This window comes from Ambystoma mexicanum, chromosome 12 (assembly GCF_040938575.1).
Source record: "Ambystoma mexicanum isolate Mex_15411 chromosome 12, UKY_AmexF1_1, whole genome shotgun sequence".
Classification (NCBI taxonomy): domain Eukaryota; kingdom Metazoa; phylum Chordata; class Amphibia; order Caudata; family Ambystomatidae; genus Ambystoma; species Ambystoma mexicanum.
This window is the reverse complement of record NC_090936.1, coordinates 302,993,356-303,011,083: the sequence shown is the minus strand read 5'-3', so window position 1 is coordinate 303,011,083 and position 17,728 is coordinate 302,993,356.

The following is a 17,728-nucleotide window of genomic DNA, read 5'->3' as shown; positions in this document are numbered from 1 at the left end:
CTAAAGAGAGCCTTGGTTCAGTGGTGTTAAAACACTGAGAATGCACACAAGAACATTACACAGAAGGGGACACCTTTGCCATGCAGCGAGCCATGGTTTGAAGAAAAATTGGACCGTGTGGCTGGAGTAATTGCCAGCGGAAAACAGACTCTGTTGGAGGGAAAATGGCGGCCACTGCTGGGACGCTGTGAGGAGGAGGTTGCAGGGAGAAGACAAGCCCTTGCTGCATGGAGCGCCAGCCACCATCTGAGCTGAGACAGATGTTGCCAAGCGAATGTTGCAGTGCACTGCATTGGACAGCAGCTCACACCTAGGTGCGGGATAGAGCTGTGGGAGGTGTTACGCCACGCAGTGCAGAAGATTATGGGACTGAAGACCGATCGCTGCTGATGAACCGGGCTGCAACGAGGAAGAGAGCTACATCAGTGTGCTGTGTGGGACGCTTAGAAGCAGTGGATTGACGCAGGTTGCTGGCTGCCGGGACAGAGGTGTACAAAATGGGGAAGTGGCTGCTTTGCGATAGCTGGCTGAGGGATCCATGTCAGAAATGGCACAGAGCCTGCTGACTAGTATCGGAGAACTGTAGAGATGGTCAGAGGGACATGTGAGCAAAATATTGCTGGTTCAACCCTTGATGCCTCGCTGAGCTGGAGGGGTTCTGGCTGGAAGCGCAGAAATAAAGACTGGTGCAGATGTACACCAGATCCTTGCTTCAGGGGGACTCAACCACATTGAATCTGGGCTCCCCTGCTGTGCTTGATGGAGGAAACGGTCGGCTGGTGACTCCCCATGTGTCATATTATGTGAGCCAGATAGCAGATAGTCACATGCTGAGCTGGAAATAAGCAGTGCTAGCTCTCTATGTCTGTGCTGCACTGAAGTCATGTGAGGTAGGAAAGGTACTAATAATGCTTGCAGGATTGGAGTGCCTGCCTGCTCTGTGGTGGTGTAACTGGGCCCTCAGGGACATATATGTTGTGGGCTGGGTGAAGATGAAATGGACTCCACAGACCTATGAGACATGGTACATATGCTGATGGTTCGAGACTGTCTGAAGGCAGTGGCGGTTGTTGGGCCCATGTGCAAGCAAGAATTTGATGTATAGTGGTGTTGGCACAGTGGTCTGCGGCCAAAATCCCTGCAACTACCTCGGGAGGAGTCACACAGAATGATAAGCGCACCATGCAGAAGGGCTATGGTACTCTACGACTAGTGAGCTGTGAACATCTGGGGGCGCGGGTCTGGAGAAATACTGTAAACAGCTTGCTGGACAACAGTGGACTTCTTGGACTCCGCCCTGCCGACACCTACCGCACTGCATTGCAAGGAAAAGGGGAACTGAATTTTGTGGCATGGGGGGGTGGCAAGCATGCAGCAGCCATGTGTCCAGATCCTGCACTGTGAAAAAGTGGAGAAGTGGATGTGCTGGCCAAGATGTAATGCCCATGAGTGAATAGTCCCAGCGGACTACTGTGCTTGGACAGCTTGGTCAGTGAAAGAGCACACAGCAGTCACTGTGGGGGGGGGGGTTAAAACTGCACTGGGTGCCCACCTCCTGTTTGGTGGTTGCTGGGACCCTTGAGGGTTGTGTACAGCCGGTGGACTAGGTTAGCAAGACACAAGCACACAACAAATCTAAGACATGGGGAGGGGCACCAACCCACCTTTTGCCGCCTGCTGCGTGCTGTGATCCTCGTTGGGACCTGGGTCCAGACCCGCTGTGGCCCTTCCCTGAAATAATGTCCCCAATCAAGGGAAGAGTAAAGCCACAATTATAGACTCATTTGCAAATATGTGTAAGTCTGGTGAATCTACACAGAGTGCGCATGCAACGTAGGTAGAAGTAGCTGCACCTAGCGCAAGCTCCCTCGAGGACTTGGTACTGGTTGCAATAGCTGCGCTGAGATCCTCCTTAGAGATAAAAATTGATGAGGTCAAGGTAGACGTGCAGCTTCTGAGACAGGTTGTTTGACAACTGGCGGAAAGAGTCACGACGGCTGAGATGGAGCTGAAGGAAACGAGGGACACCACAAAGGACCTGGAGATGCGGGTCAAAGATTTGGAAAGAAAGAACCCCGCCTTGGAGCTGCGGGCTGAGGATGCCGAAGGGATGGTCCGACGGAACAATGTAAGGTTGCAGGGACTACTGGAGTGTCTGGAGGGCCCAGACCCCACTCAATATGTGGAGAACTTATTGCTACACTTAATAGGTTCTGGGAATTTATCACAGGGCTTTGCGGTTGAGCGCGCTCACTGCTCATTACAGAAGCGGCCCCCGCTGGGATCCCATCCCAAATCTGTCATTGCAAAGATTTTGAACTTCCGAGACAAGGAAGTTATTCTGAAACACTCCAGGGAAGGCGGGTAGATCAAGAGAGACAATTCCAAAATCACCATCTACTCGGACTACAGACCAGCGGTCCAGAGGGCCAGGAACTCCTTTGTGCCAGTCAAGGCGAGACTTCCACATCTTAATATCAAATATATGCTCATACCCAGCCAGGCTCAAAGTCATTAATAATGACAGGGCACACTTCCTGGACACAACAGCAGCTGCTAACATGTGTTTGAACACAACCATTTGGCTAGCAAGGATAAACCTAACACTTGACCCCACGGGCGCAATTATTGAAAGGGGTCACAGGAGCTTGGAGTTTGGGATACCCGGGAACCCTTTGTAACTCTAATTGATGTAGAGAAGCACATGGGAATGGAGGGGTGTGGGGTTCAGGACTATGACTGAATGGTCACCCTCCTAAATGGCATACCTGCTGTGATTGACCTTGTGACTCTTAGTGTGCTGTGTGTATTAACAAATTTATGTTCGCCTGAACAAATAACCTTGCTTAAGACGGGGTCAATGTTTGATCACCCATCACTAGTTTTGTGGGAATGCTCCGTGCATAAGCTGATGGCTGGCCTGTTGCTGGCTCCCATTACCCAAAACCAGATGGCCTGGATAGGCTCTAATGGTACGGGCATGCTTGAGTGCTGCACACGCTGTGCAGAGGCTGGGCGAGTTAATATTGTTTGGTTTGTTGTGTTAGTGGTTTTATGTTTTCCATGCATGCTGGTACACATGTTATAAATAAGGTTTACCTGGTCGGGCGGGGGCTGCGTTAAGGGGCCTCGAAGGCGGGTGCAGGATCTTAGATTTGTCATGAAACGGAAGGGGAGTGTAGATGATGCTGTACATCAGTGGGTTTGCGGGCACCTGGACTATGAACCCCATTAAGGTACTAACCTGGAATGTGCACAGGCTGGGCACTTATCTGCACAGGAATAGGGTAATGTCCTTTCTAACGAGAAGGAATATATGCATTGCCCTGCTTCAGGAGACCCACCTAACGAACAAGGATGTTGAGACGGTCAGGTAGCGTTGGGGTGGGGGGGGCAAAAGGGTGTTCACTTGGATAAGTGACAATCTACCATTCCAGCTGCTGGAGATGGAAGTAGATAGGGAAGGGAGGTACCTCTTTTTGCGGGCTACATAGACCACATTGAGGTGTGCATAGTTAACTCTTATTTCCCAAATCATGGCATTCCATCCCACGTTCATACACTTTGCTCTCGGGTTGCACATCGATGGGGGTGTTTCTTTTTATGGGGCAGTGACTTTAATTGTACTAGAAATACTGTGCTTGACAGATACTCTACTCCTCGGGGGCAGAGGGGCCCATCGTCTGCATCAGCCGCGCTTATTCTGGTGCTAAGCAACCTGGACTTGGTGGATGTATGGAGAGAACTGATCCCTGAGGGTTGGGGGTGCTCTATTCCTCGATGCACGCTTTGCATACCACGAACGACTACATTTTTGTTGGGTGAAGTCAGATGGCAGCCAAATGTGGGGCAGAGTACCTGGGCTCAACAATATCAGACCACTCCCCTCTGGTGGTTACATGGAATCTAAGAAGTCTGAAGCCTCCCATTCCGATGTGGCCTATGCCAACAGATGCCTTGACAGATCAAATCTTTAAAGACAAATTGCGGACGACAGTGACGGAGTTCCTATAACACAATGTGGGCAGTGTCAAGGAGTGGGGTACTGTATGGGAGGCCCTGAAGGTGGTGTTCAGAGGTGAGGTACTAGCTAGTGCCTATCCAAAGAATGTTGAGGGCCAAACTGAAAACTCTTGAGGAGACTTGGAGGTCCAGAATCTGGTACTGCAGCTGGGAGAAGAGAGGTTGGCCAAAACTTGGTACTGCTGCCTTGAGGCGTGGGAAAGGTTGTCCAAATTCGATCATGTCGCAAAGACCACCAGAGCTCATGAGGAAGGAATAGGTTGGGGAGGCTCCTTTTGGGCCTATATATGCGGGAACACCCCAGACTCCTGACCACTGAACTGCGCAAGGAGAATGGGAGTATATGTAGGTCAAAAGATGGAATTGATAATATGTTTGCAAGGGTTTACTCCCAATTTTATAGTCACAAAGAACAGGTTCCTATTGAGGGCCTGACGGAGGCTTTCTCATTAATAATGCTTCCCAAATTAGAGAATACACAACATGCCGCACTAGACCAGCCCATTACGGTAGAAGAAGTGAGTGAGGCTATCACCTCACTGGCTATGAGTAAAATGCTGGAAAGTGACAGACTACCGCCTGAATTTTATAAAATATATAATTTGGCGCTGGCCCCAGTATTGCTCAAGGTGTTTGAGGAAGCTTACACTAAAGGTGTACTCCCGACAAGCATGCAGGAAACCTTGGTGGTCCCAATATCTAAACCAGGGAAACCCACAGATAGATTAGAATCATACAGACCCCTCACAATGCTCAATTATAATATGAAAATATTGACAACAATATTGGCAGGGAGGGTCTGTAGAGTGATTGCAGGCCTGATACATAGCGAGCAGACAGGTTTCATCCCAGGCCGGAGCAGTACCCTGAATTTGTGCCGCCTGCAACACATTATCGCCCAGACTAACGAAAACTCCGGACAATGAGTGGTGGTATCACTAGACACGATTAAAGCTTTCGACTCCTTTTATTGGGACTGGCTATTTGCAGCATTGCAGGGATTTGGGTTTTGTAATTGGTTTATAAGATGGGTTAAGATCCTGTATATGTTGCCGACGGCTAGAGTCAGATCTGGGATGCAGGTATCTGCAAAGTGTTGACGTTCAAAGGGGAACAAGACAGGGCTGCCTGCGGTCACCCATGTTGTATGTACTGGCGCTGGGACCACTGGCGGTCTACCTGCACCAATCATTTTTAGAGGTGGGCATTTGGGTTGGCAGAGCTAAACACCTAATATCATTATACACCAATGATGTCCTGTTTTATATTAGGGAGCCACAACGCAACCTGCCAATAGTTATGGAAGTATGGGACAACTTGCCAAACTGTCTGGGATGTCTTTTAACAGTGAGAAGTCTTGCATCTTTCCATTCGCAGGGCTCCATTGGATTGGGGTTGAGGCTCTACTGTGGATGGGGCTCCCATTGGAAGTGGATTCCTTTAGATACTTAGGTGTACACATCATGCACATGCCCAAAGACATGCACGCATGCAACACAGCAGGGTTTGTGCAAGGGTTGAAAAGGTTGATGTCCTTTGGTCCAGGCTCCCACTTTCGCTGATGGGCAGAGTAGTGATTGTAAAAATTATTGTCCTACCTAGATTCTTGTACTTTTTTACTAATGTCCATTACTATATCAATGTTTCCTTCTTTCACTTACTGGACTCTTTGGTCAGGGGTTTTCTGTGGGGCTTGCTTGGCATAGGATTGCCCTTATAACGCTCTGTTTGCCATATAAGGAGGGTGGTGTGCAGTTGCTGAATCTGGAATGTTACTACTTGGTGGCACAACTTAGCTTTATAGCTAAATGGCTATCTATCAGACAAGGTAACCTCTGAGTCGCGCCTGCTGCAACAATTGGTGACCCCTGCACATTTTAAGGACAGGCTATGGTTACCATTGAACTGCCTGGGCACTAAACCCGTATTAGTCAGTCTGGCACAGAACACTGAAACTACTGCAGATAGATACTCCTTGCTCGCCTGATGTACCGATAGCGGCGGATCTATGCAGGAACAGAGATGATCTTGTGGTGGTACGATGCTGGGAGGGTTGGGGAGTCTCTACCTGGACAAAATGTTTGAAAATGGTAAATTTAAAGAACTGGACAATAGTCGAGCGAATTGGACTGCCTAGCGGGCAGTTCCTGCAATATATGAGTATAGAGGGGGTGCCTAAATGGAGATGGCCTGGGTGGCTGGAAGAACCAGTGGCATCTGCATTGCTAGTCCTAATGTACACTCTGGAGGATGTTTGGCATCCAGTGTCTAGACTACATGGTGCTATAATGGATATACCCAGCCCCCGGGCCTTAAATCTGAAAACAGGCTGGTAATCTGATCTGGGAGCGGATATTGGGGAGAAGGAGTGGGAACGTATTCTCAGGTTTCCCAGGGAGGTGTCCAGGAATGCTCACTTTAAATTGGTTCAATTAAATGTGCTTCACGTGCCTATATGACACCCAGTAAAGTAGCTAAATTTAACATGTGTAGGCATTCAGCCTGTTCCTGGTGCAAGGGGGAGGGAGCCAATTTGGTACATATGTTCTGGGGCTGCACAAGGGTGCAGGGTCACTGGGCCCAAGTTGAACAAGCATGTAGGGCAGCTGGGGTCACAAGATACTCTTGAAATCCAAAGGAATGCCTATTTGGTGCATACCCGAGGAATAGTAAGCATAAACATGTTATCAAGTGTATGGACCTGGCGTGCATCCTTGTTAAACATCGCATAGCCATGTCTTGGAAATCTGCCAGGGGACTGCAGTATTCACGCTGGTATGGAATTTTGAGGCCTAGGCTAAGGCGGAGACTAAGGGGTGGGCTAAGTCGGCACAGTGCCTAGACACGACCTCGATTGGTGTATACAAGTCATGGAAACAACTGGTGTGGGATATGTTTCACCCCCCGGATGATAAACCACTTTGAACACTCTGTCATAGCTTGAAATGTTGCATAAATGGTCGGGCTTGCTGCTCTTTTCACCACTACTGCAGGCTTTAACACTCCTAGATCAAGTAGAACTTACTTCTATGGCACAACTGTGCAGTATTAAAATGCTGCTGGCCTTTACACAGGAATCACCCACAATAATGGTAACGCTGAGACCTAGTTATCATGGGTGGAACACTGTTGTTGAGTTGTTTGACTTGTTTTGTTTGATAATATTCTAGCAGATTGCACCAACCAACCTACTGTATACATGTAACTAATGCACAAGATACATGGTGTCAATGTTTGTTTACAAATGCCAATAAACAAATTTAAAAATAAAACTAAATTGTATGCGCCCCACTGTCCACCCCTGTACGACAGCTGCCTTTGCTTGTTCTTTTCCTTTTCTCTATCTCCTTTCCATGGCTTTCTTGGCTTCCCTGACCACAGAGTCAAGTTGCTACTGGGTGCTCATTTTAATGTATACTAAATATTTCTGCCTCCGCTTCTCATCCTTACTTCTGGCACTCACTTCACCCTCATCTTTCCTTTTATGTGTTCATTCCTTATCTTGAGACACTTGTTTAGGATTTGTATATCTGGCAGTTGGTTTTAGTAATGGCTATATTGTATATGGAGTGGTTGGGACACGACCCTGATCTTCCTTCTCCTTCCCCTTTCTCCATCTTTTTATTCTTTTCTTCGTACAACTTCCAAAGTCCTAAAATGTTCTGCCTCTTTAAGTTTTGCACCTTTGTGGGTAGCCAACAAATATGTATACATATTGTCAATAATATTTTTATCGAACGCTCTCTCTCCAGACTATTCCTTGTAACATTTCCCCACTGTGTCATGTACCCACTCAAAATGGTACTTTGTTATCTTGTCACAATATTGGGGCATTTTCCTACACATGTGATTAAGTGGTGCATCCATCCAAAAGGATGTCATTATCGCACCGTAATACTTATTGTTACAATACTCTTCCCTCCCTTTTCCCTCTTTTCCTTTATAATTTAAACCTTTAAACCTTCCAACCTTATTTGATCAATCCCACTCACTCAATTTTTTTAACTTACCACATACTTATTCACCCTGTTTTCAATTGTGTATGGCCCTCTTCACAGGCCCTACCCTTTCGTACCTCTCACTCAACAATTACATATACTGGCCTTCTCTACAGGCCTGTTTAGGTTGCATTAGTACATAGATGACCTTCTCCCCAGGCTCAACACCTTAACAAAATGCCCTACGTAAGTACGTTTAAAGAACAGCTACTCTTCCTTTCAATCAACTGCACCTTTAGCTGGCAACACGCAGCTCCCTAAATATTTACAAGTTATTTTGGCTCTGGCCGTTCTGTCATCTCCATAGCCACATTAAACAAATACTATGACCACTTTCCACAACACTAAAAAATAAACTGCCGCGACACACAAAACACGTGAATGCATATCCCTCAAAGAATTCCTCCCCAAAGAGAATAAAATTATGCAACTATACCAATCGTGTGCACTACGTGCAACTCTTGTCTAACAATGTCCGCCACTTACTATGCAATCCTCTGCTCTAACACAGATGTGCCACCGTTCACCTGCTCCCAATCGGATAGGCAGACCTAAAATCTAAGACTACTATGGGCAATCACCCTCCACCACTCTGAGGGTGCGTTGACATACACCATAAAATAGCCCCTTCCACCCCTTGCGCTTTTCATGCATGAGTTCACTCATGTATCCTTTTGGGAGATTGTTCACTTCCCTCAACATCTGCGTCTCCCTTTAAAGGCCTGCACTTCAGTCGGAGTGAAAGCAGCACCAGACCGGGTGGACCTTTGGGAAATTGGCATCCACAGACCTCCTCTTGCTTGAGCTCTTAGTACTGGCCAATGCACACACTCCTCTGGGAGCACGGCTGGATTCCCCACACCTTGGCCAAAAGACTGAGATATCTTGCTGGGGCCTGCAAAAATCTGTCGGGGTCACCATGGGACTCAACAATAAAAATTACAAAAGTAGTCAAAAAAGGAGTGCACACAGGTTTATTCAGGGTCCAGATGCAGCTGGGACAGCTATATTCAAACAGATCACGTAACAGAACAGCATGAAATGTTGCTGTCAAAGAAACGGACCTCAACCTAAGACTTTTATAATAATCAAACTAATTAACATTTGTAACTTTGCAAGATGAGAAAATCTCCCCACACCAAGCTGATTGTTTCTCACACACTATACCCTTATAGAAAAACATACATTATGTTCTGTAATTGGGTCCACAAAACTTCCCACACTGCCCTCAATTACAATATGTGACATCACAACCCAACCCTCCAATTCCCACATTATAATGACAATTCATTGAAACATTTGAGATGACCCTTGCAACTTCATTCATCTGTCCCGGTCATCTCAACTTAGTTCTCATGAGAAGCACTCCCTACAATGACATCGTCAGATTATTGAACCACAGACATACTGCTAAACAAATGTTACATATTAAGAACTCTTTGTCCTTCTTCCTAGGCGAATCATCCTAAGGGGCAAATTGAAACCACTGTGGTTCTTCTGACTCCATCTAAAAATCATGTTTTGCAAATCATTTTTGAATTATGAAATGGTTTTGGTCTCCATGTCTTTCAGTGGGACCCATTGGAACTAATCTGTGACCTCAAAAAAATAACAACTATTGTTTTGCTTTTTACCATACCAGCCTGGGATCGTGGAACCTATGATGTGTTACCAGCCACTGCGGCTTTGATACAGATTAATAAAAAGCTAACACATGTTTGCTGCAAAGGCATGCTATAAGGCCTATTTATCGTGTTTTAGCCTACCTACCAAGTCTGGTTATACTTACCTGTAACCCTGTATTTATTTTATATGCAAGTAACTTTAATTTTGGGCTTGACTTGTGTAACAGTTAAAAGGAGCCACCTCCCTTTTTACAGTGCTACTTCGCATTTAATACCTGTGCATCTTTTCACAGTGCAGATCCTGCATCTTTATTACAGTACTACAACAACGTCTGACCTGGTATACTCCCCTGCCACGCCAGAGTAGACAAGGACTTGTCAGTACTTCAGTAGTAAAGTTTAAACTCCAACAAAACAATTTAGTAATGCCTTTTTGCTTCACAACTTGGCTTCATGGGAAAAAAGAACCACACTGATGTGGTTTTTACACCCATATGGTTACCACACTCTTTGCAGATTATGCTCAACTCCCCCTGAATGTCTTCCATCAGAAGGGCAGCCTTCCTGCCATTCTTGTTTTTTCTCTTGTCCAGTAACCAACTGATCATAAGGGATATATTTCAGTTACACACGTCTTCGGCTTTGACAATGTGGGTTTAAGTCCTTCTCTTCTAGGACCTCCTTTTAATATGGGCAAACAAGTGTTATCAACATGGAAACCACCAACTGTGTTCTTTTGGTTTAGGCAATGATGGTTCTTTCTCAATTGCTTTGGTATATTTCTCTTCTGGCTTTGACAATGAGTGTATGCCTTTCTTATCATGAATACTGTGCCTTCTTGTTGTTGGCTCTTTGTATGCCTCACAATCCCACAATCATTTTCTTCTGATATAGCAATTAGACTTTTACATGGCCCTTTTTGCCCTTTAAATAAATGTGGTTATCAACATAAGTGTTTACTTGTTTTCTTTTAGTTCGGTATTCAAAGGGGTTTGTGTTCACTTCACTTATATTTTTAATATAGAATTAGATGCCAACACACAGATTGCACCAGTTAGAAATTAATTTATTCACTGGTCCTGTCTTCCAGTTGGAAGTATTTTTGATCACTGATAGTGTCCGTTATGCAACACATGTTTCGGTCTTTGCCCTTCTTCAAAACCAGACAAATACTTGACAACACCAGGTAGTAAGTAATGGAGATTCTCTTCATAGTCTGTTCAGATTTGAGTAAATGGGTGTAATCCCTGATCCCATGTCATAGACCCCACTCTCTGGATAGACTCAACCTCAAAATGCCCTGCACCAGGAAAGACTGACACACAAGGAATAACCAAAATGAAATAAACCAAGTGGAGCAATCTAAGAACACCACACCCAGGAACCAACCTATACAAAGAGATGGCACACCTACATGTTCAACACAAGCAAGTCCAGTTGCTAGAACAAGACCAACATCATCTACTTATCACCCTGCTTGTCAACTTATCACCCACTTGGACATCCATATATTCTCAAGAAATGTATAAACATATACAAAGGATAACTGGAAACCCAATGGAAAGATGGGAAGCCCACAGAAGCAAAACTGAAATAAACAACACCAACACTCCATTCATCAAAGAATATTGTCAAGGCAAATTGAATTATCAACGTCAGTCGGGAGATGACCCTGCTGAAGAAAACATCAATCCAATATGAAACCTTGATGAACTACCCAAAGAAGAAACAGAAACAAGGGATCTGAAGACACAAGGTGGTGGAAAAAAGGACCAATACCAACGCCATCAACAAAATACACAGTCAAAGACCAAACAAACCACAGCAACCAAAAAGATACCCAGCAATCTAGTAAATGCGAGATCAATGTCCTAACACAATACAGAAATATACAAGCTGCTAAGTGCCCGAGACAGACATCCTATTCCTCACTTAAACCGGGCTAACTCAAACCTACAACAAAATAGTGCATTACTGCCTACCCAACAACTTCAAACTTAAACAAGCCAACAGAGAAGGAAAGAGGAGGTCTTGCTGTAGCATACAACGACCAGATAAAAATAACAGCACCACCATTAAATCTCACTCTTCCTGCACCTAGCCTTAGCTCTTCAAACCAACCTAATGTTTTTGCTTATCTACAGGCCACCGACTTACAACTCTACCTTCATAGACACTTTTTTGGACATCATCACCAATATCGCCATAAAACATGACCACCTAATCATACTTGGAGACTTCAACTTCTGATTAAAAGGAGAATATCTAAACTTATCCAAAATGTTAAATAATCAACTATCAACAATGTATCTACAACAACTGATGAAAGGGGCAACACACACAGCAGGCCACACACTATATGCAATATTTTGCAACAAAAACCTGGTTACAACTGCACCTCCAATGTAAATCCTCTGGAGCGTCCATCTAATTATACTCTTTGTTATCCATCCACCAAAACAGATAACTGGAAATTCATTAACAGCGTGGACCAAAACACGAGACCGGAAGCCACAAACCATCAATCACCATTTTAGACTCAGCCAGCACAGAAGAAAAAACAGAAACAATCTACAAATGGATCACAGAAAAACCTTGGATGACAAAGGCAAAATGGTTCACACCCCACCTCAGAGCACTTGAAAAAACTAACAGAAAACTGGAGCAAAAATGGAGGAAAAACTATGACCAACAGAATAAAATGCATACCAAAGACAGGTTAGAATATACAAAGCTGAAACACTCAAAGGTAAAAAGACATTTTACAATGAATGGATCACAAAATCAAGCAACACCCAGAAAGATATCTTCAACATCATAAACGAGTTAAGAAACCCAGCAGTGTGTAACACACCAACCCCATCACAAAAACTATGCGATGACCCTACAGACCACTAGGAAGCTGCAAAGCGTAACTATCCTTCAAAAACAAACATCCAGCAAATCATTGAGAGCAAGCCAAAAATCACTATCGACCACTTTAGCCAGCCCACACTGGAACCACCTACTAGACTGAACCACCTCCCGCAGATCTCGACAGATAAATTAAACAGTCTGATGAGCAATAGCAACAGAGCCCAGCAGTCTCTCCAGCAGATTTGTGCCCACCAGACATCTACAAGACTATCGTCACCGAGAAAACACCAAGCAGAATATTACCTCAAGCTCTTTCAACCACTCACTAGCAACAAGAACCATGGCACAAGGTTTCAAATCGGCATAGATCAAGCCACACCTTAAATATCCATCGAGAAACATGGACGACCTAATCAACTACCGACCAATCTCAAACATCCCATACACGGCAAAACTACTAGAAAGCTATGTCTATGAACAAATCCTGGAACTTGTAGAAAACATTCAGATACTAGATCAGGCACAAGTAGGCTTCAGACCCATGAGAGCAACGGAAACTGTATTACTATCTATATGGGATGATTTAAAGACCAACGCAGGCGGTAATGTGAACTTGACAGAAAGAAAGGAAACAACTTGGATAGCACCATTCAAGTCAGCCTCTCGCAAAACAACATGTGGAGTCCCACAAGACTCATCGCTATCACTACTACTCTTCCACATCTACATGAGCCCCCTGATTAACCTCATGAAAAAACATGGCCTCACCTGCTACAACTATGTGATGATATTCAAATCATCGACAAAATCAACACCAGCACAGAAAAATAAACAACACTCACCTAACAGCCTCACTGAATTAAACCAGTGGATGCGCACCAGTAGCCTTAAACTCAACCCGAACAAAACAGAAATTATGATCGCACCCAATGATCCATTGAATAATATCCAGAGCTGGCAAAGCAACCAAGAATCCTAATGGACAACAAACTCACACTAGAGCCACAAGTCAAAGCATTAGTTAAGAAATACTTCTTCCACCTATACACAATCAAGAGGACACTTCCCTTCTTCACCTTCCCACACAGAACACGTAATGTCATCTCTATCACCATGTCAAGAATAAACTATGCCAACAGCATCTATCTCAAAATGCAGAATATCCTATGAGAAAACTACAACAAATCCAAAATGCAGCAGCAAGACTACGCCTCAAACTCATTAAGAGAGAACACATCACACCAGCGCTGAGAACACTACATTGGTTACCAATCAAAAAACAGGTCTTCTTCAAAATACTCTGCATAACACACAGAGCTATTCATGGCCAAGGAGTGGAATCCATACATGGAGAAATCTCCAGCTACAAACCAACATGAACACTAAGGTCCAGCAATGACATTTGCATCGAGTGTTAGGAAAGATTTCATATTAGAATGTAATTTTCCCTCCATGTGTCAACCCCCAAACTTTTTGCTGCTGTTTTACACCCTGATCTAACCTTTGCCAGAGAAGCGCAGCCCTCAGCTGCACTCCTCTGGGCTTTCGCTCACTTCTTATGGGGAAACTGATATGCCCTTAAGACAGTCAGGACTGGGAGACTTTGTTTCCCTTAGTCCTTTCCTCATGTTGCAACATGTAACAAGAGTGCAATGTAACTTACTTTACCGCATCCTTGGGTCTCTAGTCATTCCAAAGGCCCTAGAAACTCTCGCTGGACTTTTTATAAACTGTGCAGATGTGTCACGGACAGGACTGCTGGCAGCTATCATTTTCTTATGTTTTTAACCCTTTCTTGCCATGTTATCTGCGCTTACCGTGTTTGGCACGAATAGGTGGCCTGGCTCCAAAATGGCCATGCCACGAGGTTCTTTGTCCTGTCCTTTGGCCATCTTGCCCCTTCACCTTCCCCAGGTCGAGCCGACCCGGGTCAGTCCTTATTTGGTCATGCACTTTCCCACGAAACCAAAGCTTTTGCAGGGTTCTGCATGACTTGTGTGTGTGCCTCCAGGATGTGGGCTGGGATGTCTGTTCCCAAGACACATCCTGGGTGCCAGAGAGTCTGGAGTGTCCTGAATGCCTGGGACCACAGTGGTCCATGATTGGTCCACTTATGGAGTGAGTGTTTGTGAGCAGATCTCCCTTTGGGTCCTCTCCGTTTTGGCATGAAGGGAACTTTGGATAAGAGGAGGCCAAGAACACCACTACCATGTCGATTTCCAGAGTTCACACGAACAAAGAATAAGGAGCCAAGTATCCTGCAACAAGAACCTGAGTCGAGGAACCGCTGGTGACCCGCTGGAAGGTTTGGCACCCTGAGCCCGCTGTCGTCCGGCGAGACCCCTCTGTATCTGATTGTCCTAGAAGGTCTGCGAAGACGCTTCGACCCATTGGAATAGTGGGACCAACTATTCTCGGCACCTTCATCAAACCCTGCAAGTAAGCCTCTACAGAAGTGTCCCCGGGCCAACCAGGGGGCTGACCAGCTTAAGCGGGTCGTTTGCTCTGTTACTGCTGTGGTTTTGAGGAAGCCCTCGAAACTTGGTATACTGCTTGCTCTGTATCCACGGCACCCTCACACCGAATTTCGTACACTTGGCATTCCCAGGTCTGAAGTGAGACGAGTGCACCCGGCCTGGAGTAAACACGGTTACCGTGTTGCCCTGCTGTGGCAATGACCTGTGCAAAGTTCGCTGCACTTGTGACCCCCTTGACCCTGAAGCCTGCTGCAGTGGAATTGGGCTGATTCCTCCACCTGGAGTGGAGAAATTACCCCTGTCCCGTTTGGGAATCCCTGCTGTACCGCAGAAACTACATGGGGTCGAGACGTCCTGATTGTCGTTTCTAACCTGCCAGCGAAATGGACTATACTGGCGAAGTCTGGGTCTCCCTGCGTCAGGGAACAGTGAGTAGTCCATACCCTAACTGGTGGCCCCTAGTGCAGGAGCCCATTTTTACGCACGAAGTGGCCCCCGAGGGCCCCTTTCCTTTCCACAACTATTGCGAAATAACGACTCCCTCCCGCACTCTCAACCTGCCTCTGCCCTCAAGTGGAGGTCCTGCTTGAATAGTGGGGACTTGTTCTTCAGCGACCTTATCCACCTTCCTGAGCTGCTAGTGACCCTTGCAGAGAACCTATTTTGTCCATTGGCACAAGCGCGTGCGTGTACTATTGAGCATAAGGCTCCTCTCTTCGTAGGGCTTGGACTGCCTCTTAATTAGGTGTATACTTGATGTGGAACTAGGTCTAAAGATTACTTGCACTGCCTGTTTTCCTCCCCATCTAGGTGGTCTACATATTTCATGCTTCGTAATCCATTGGACCCCTCTGGTCTTGTATATATATTGTGTTGATTGTGATGTATTACTTTACTTTAGTGTGATTGTGATTCTTTTCTATGGTCTATATTACAAAGGCCTTGTAATAAATGTGCCTATATTTTTAATATAACACCTGTCTGGAGTAATTTGTAAGTGTCCTTACTTTGTGTGCTCATTGAGGTCTTTCAGTCACCCTCACCCCTCTTGAGACTTGGTCTTGACCGCCTGCCATAGCTACCCTGATTGGTCTGGCTTGTCCAGAGGTTACCCTGTTCCAAGAAACTAGGTTGGCCTTCTGAACCTCTGCCCCTCCAGGGCAGAGTTCAGAAATCCCTCTTAACATCGAACAATACCCAAAACCCAAATTCTGAGGATCAGCATTCTCCTGCATGACAGCAAGACTTTGGGAACTCGCTCACAAAGGAAATATGAATAACAGAAGATCACCTAAAATACTGTTAAAACCATGGCTCTTTAATTCACCAAGCTAAAGAGGGCACACCTGCATACAACCACCCACCAAACTCCACACGAATGTTGATCAACTAAAACATACCAGCACACATTGACTGGTATTTCTGAACTAAAGCCACCAACAATACATCAAAGTTCTCTTGTGCTTTTCCCCCTCATTCCCTCTAACTAACCCGCCCCAACCCCTTTCCTTTTCAGATCCACTTGGGTGCCTGGAGACCATGAAAATGGCAGCGGTGTGCAGTATAAATCACAATAACATAACAGAATTGATGCACCAATACCTGGCAGAGGAGTGGCCTTGAGCATGTGACTAAAACATTGAAAAAGGAAATAGAAATTGGCCTTGGGGAGAGGGGGCAGGGATGACAGGAATAGAGAGCAAACAGACCAAGGCAGCATCTTGTTAAGACATTGGGCGTCATTATGACTCTGTCTGTAGCCGTGCCGGTAAATACCAGCACGGCTGCTACCTGAGAAATGTTTGTTCCGGCACCTGGGAATGGGGAACGCCGGAAAAAAGAAAATCCCCATTCCCATCGAGTCCCATTGGACTCAAAGGGAATGGGGATGATGGATGCACAGTGCTGGTGCATCCGTCAAGGTCTGCGAGCGGGTGCCGTTCCACCCACCGGGTCAGACCTGGCAGGCTGAAAAGCACCCACTCGCAGAACTCGTAGTTTGCCAATCCAGAAACAACGGTACCGGCAAGCTTACCGGTACCGTTGTTTACGGACCGGCAAATTCGTAATGAGGCCATTGGCATGCTAAAAGGAGAGTGCTGTGAAATGAGCCCACAGTGATAAGAAGAACTATGACACAAATAACCGTAGCAAGACTGTGGTCCACGCAGAATAAAATTATTTAATTTTAGAGAAAATGTTGTACTGATTTCACTTATTTGGTAGATCAGTGGATACATTAAACAGAAAGATCACAATTTGCCTACAGAACTTTTATATGTATCAAACTACTATGAAAGAGGCATTTTGGAAGGACCCCTCCTCCCTGTCCTGTGCTTAGAGACGGTTCTCTGGTATAAAGCGTGTCATAAAAGATTAATTAATTAAATGAGATCTTCGCTCATGTCGGGTTCCCTAAGGAGGTCATTTCTGAGAGGTGATCCAACTTTATAGCTACATATGGGAAGGCAATGGGGAGGAGTATGGAGTGAGTTTGAAGTTCTTTATGTCTTTCCATGCCAAAATAAATGGGCTTGATGAGAGATTTAACAAGACTCTGATAGGTATGATAGATAGTCTGGAAAAGGAGAAAGTGGCATAATCTCCTGCAATGACTGCAATTTGCCATAAGAGAGGAGGTTAATGGCCATGTAGGGAGAGAATCATCAGTTGCAGCCCTAAGCCTTATCGTTATATAGATTGAATATAGACATGCAGCATAAACTGCATCACAGCTCCACAATTCAGA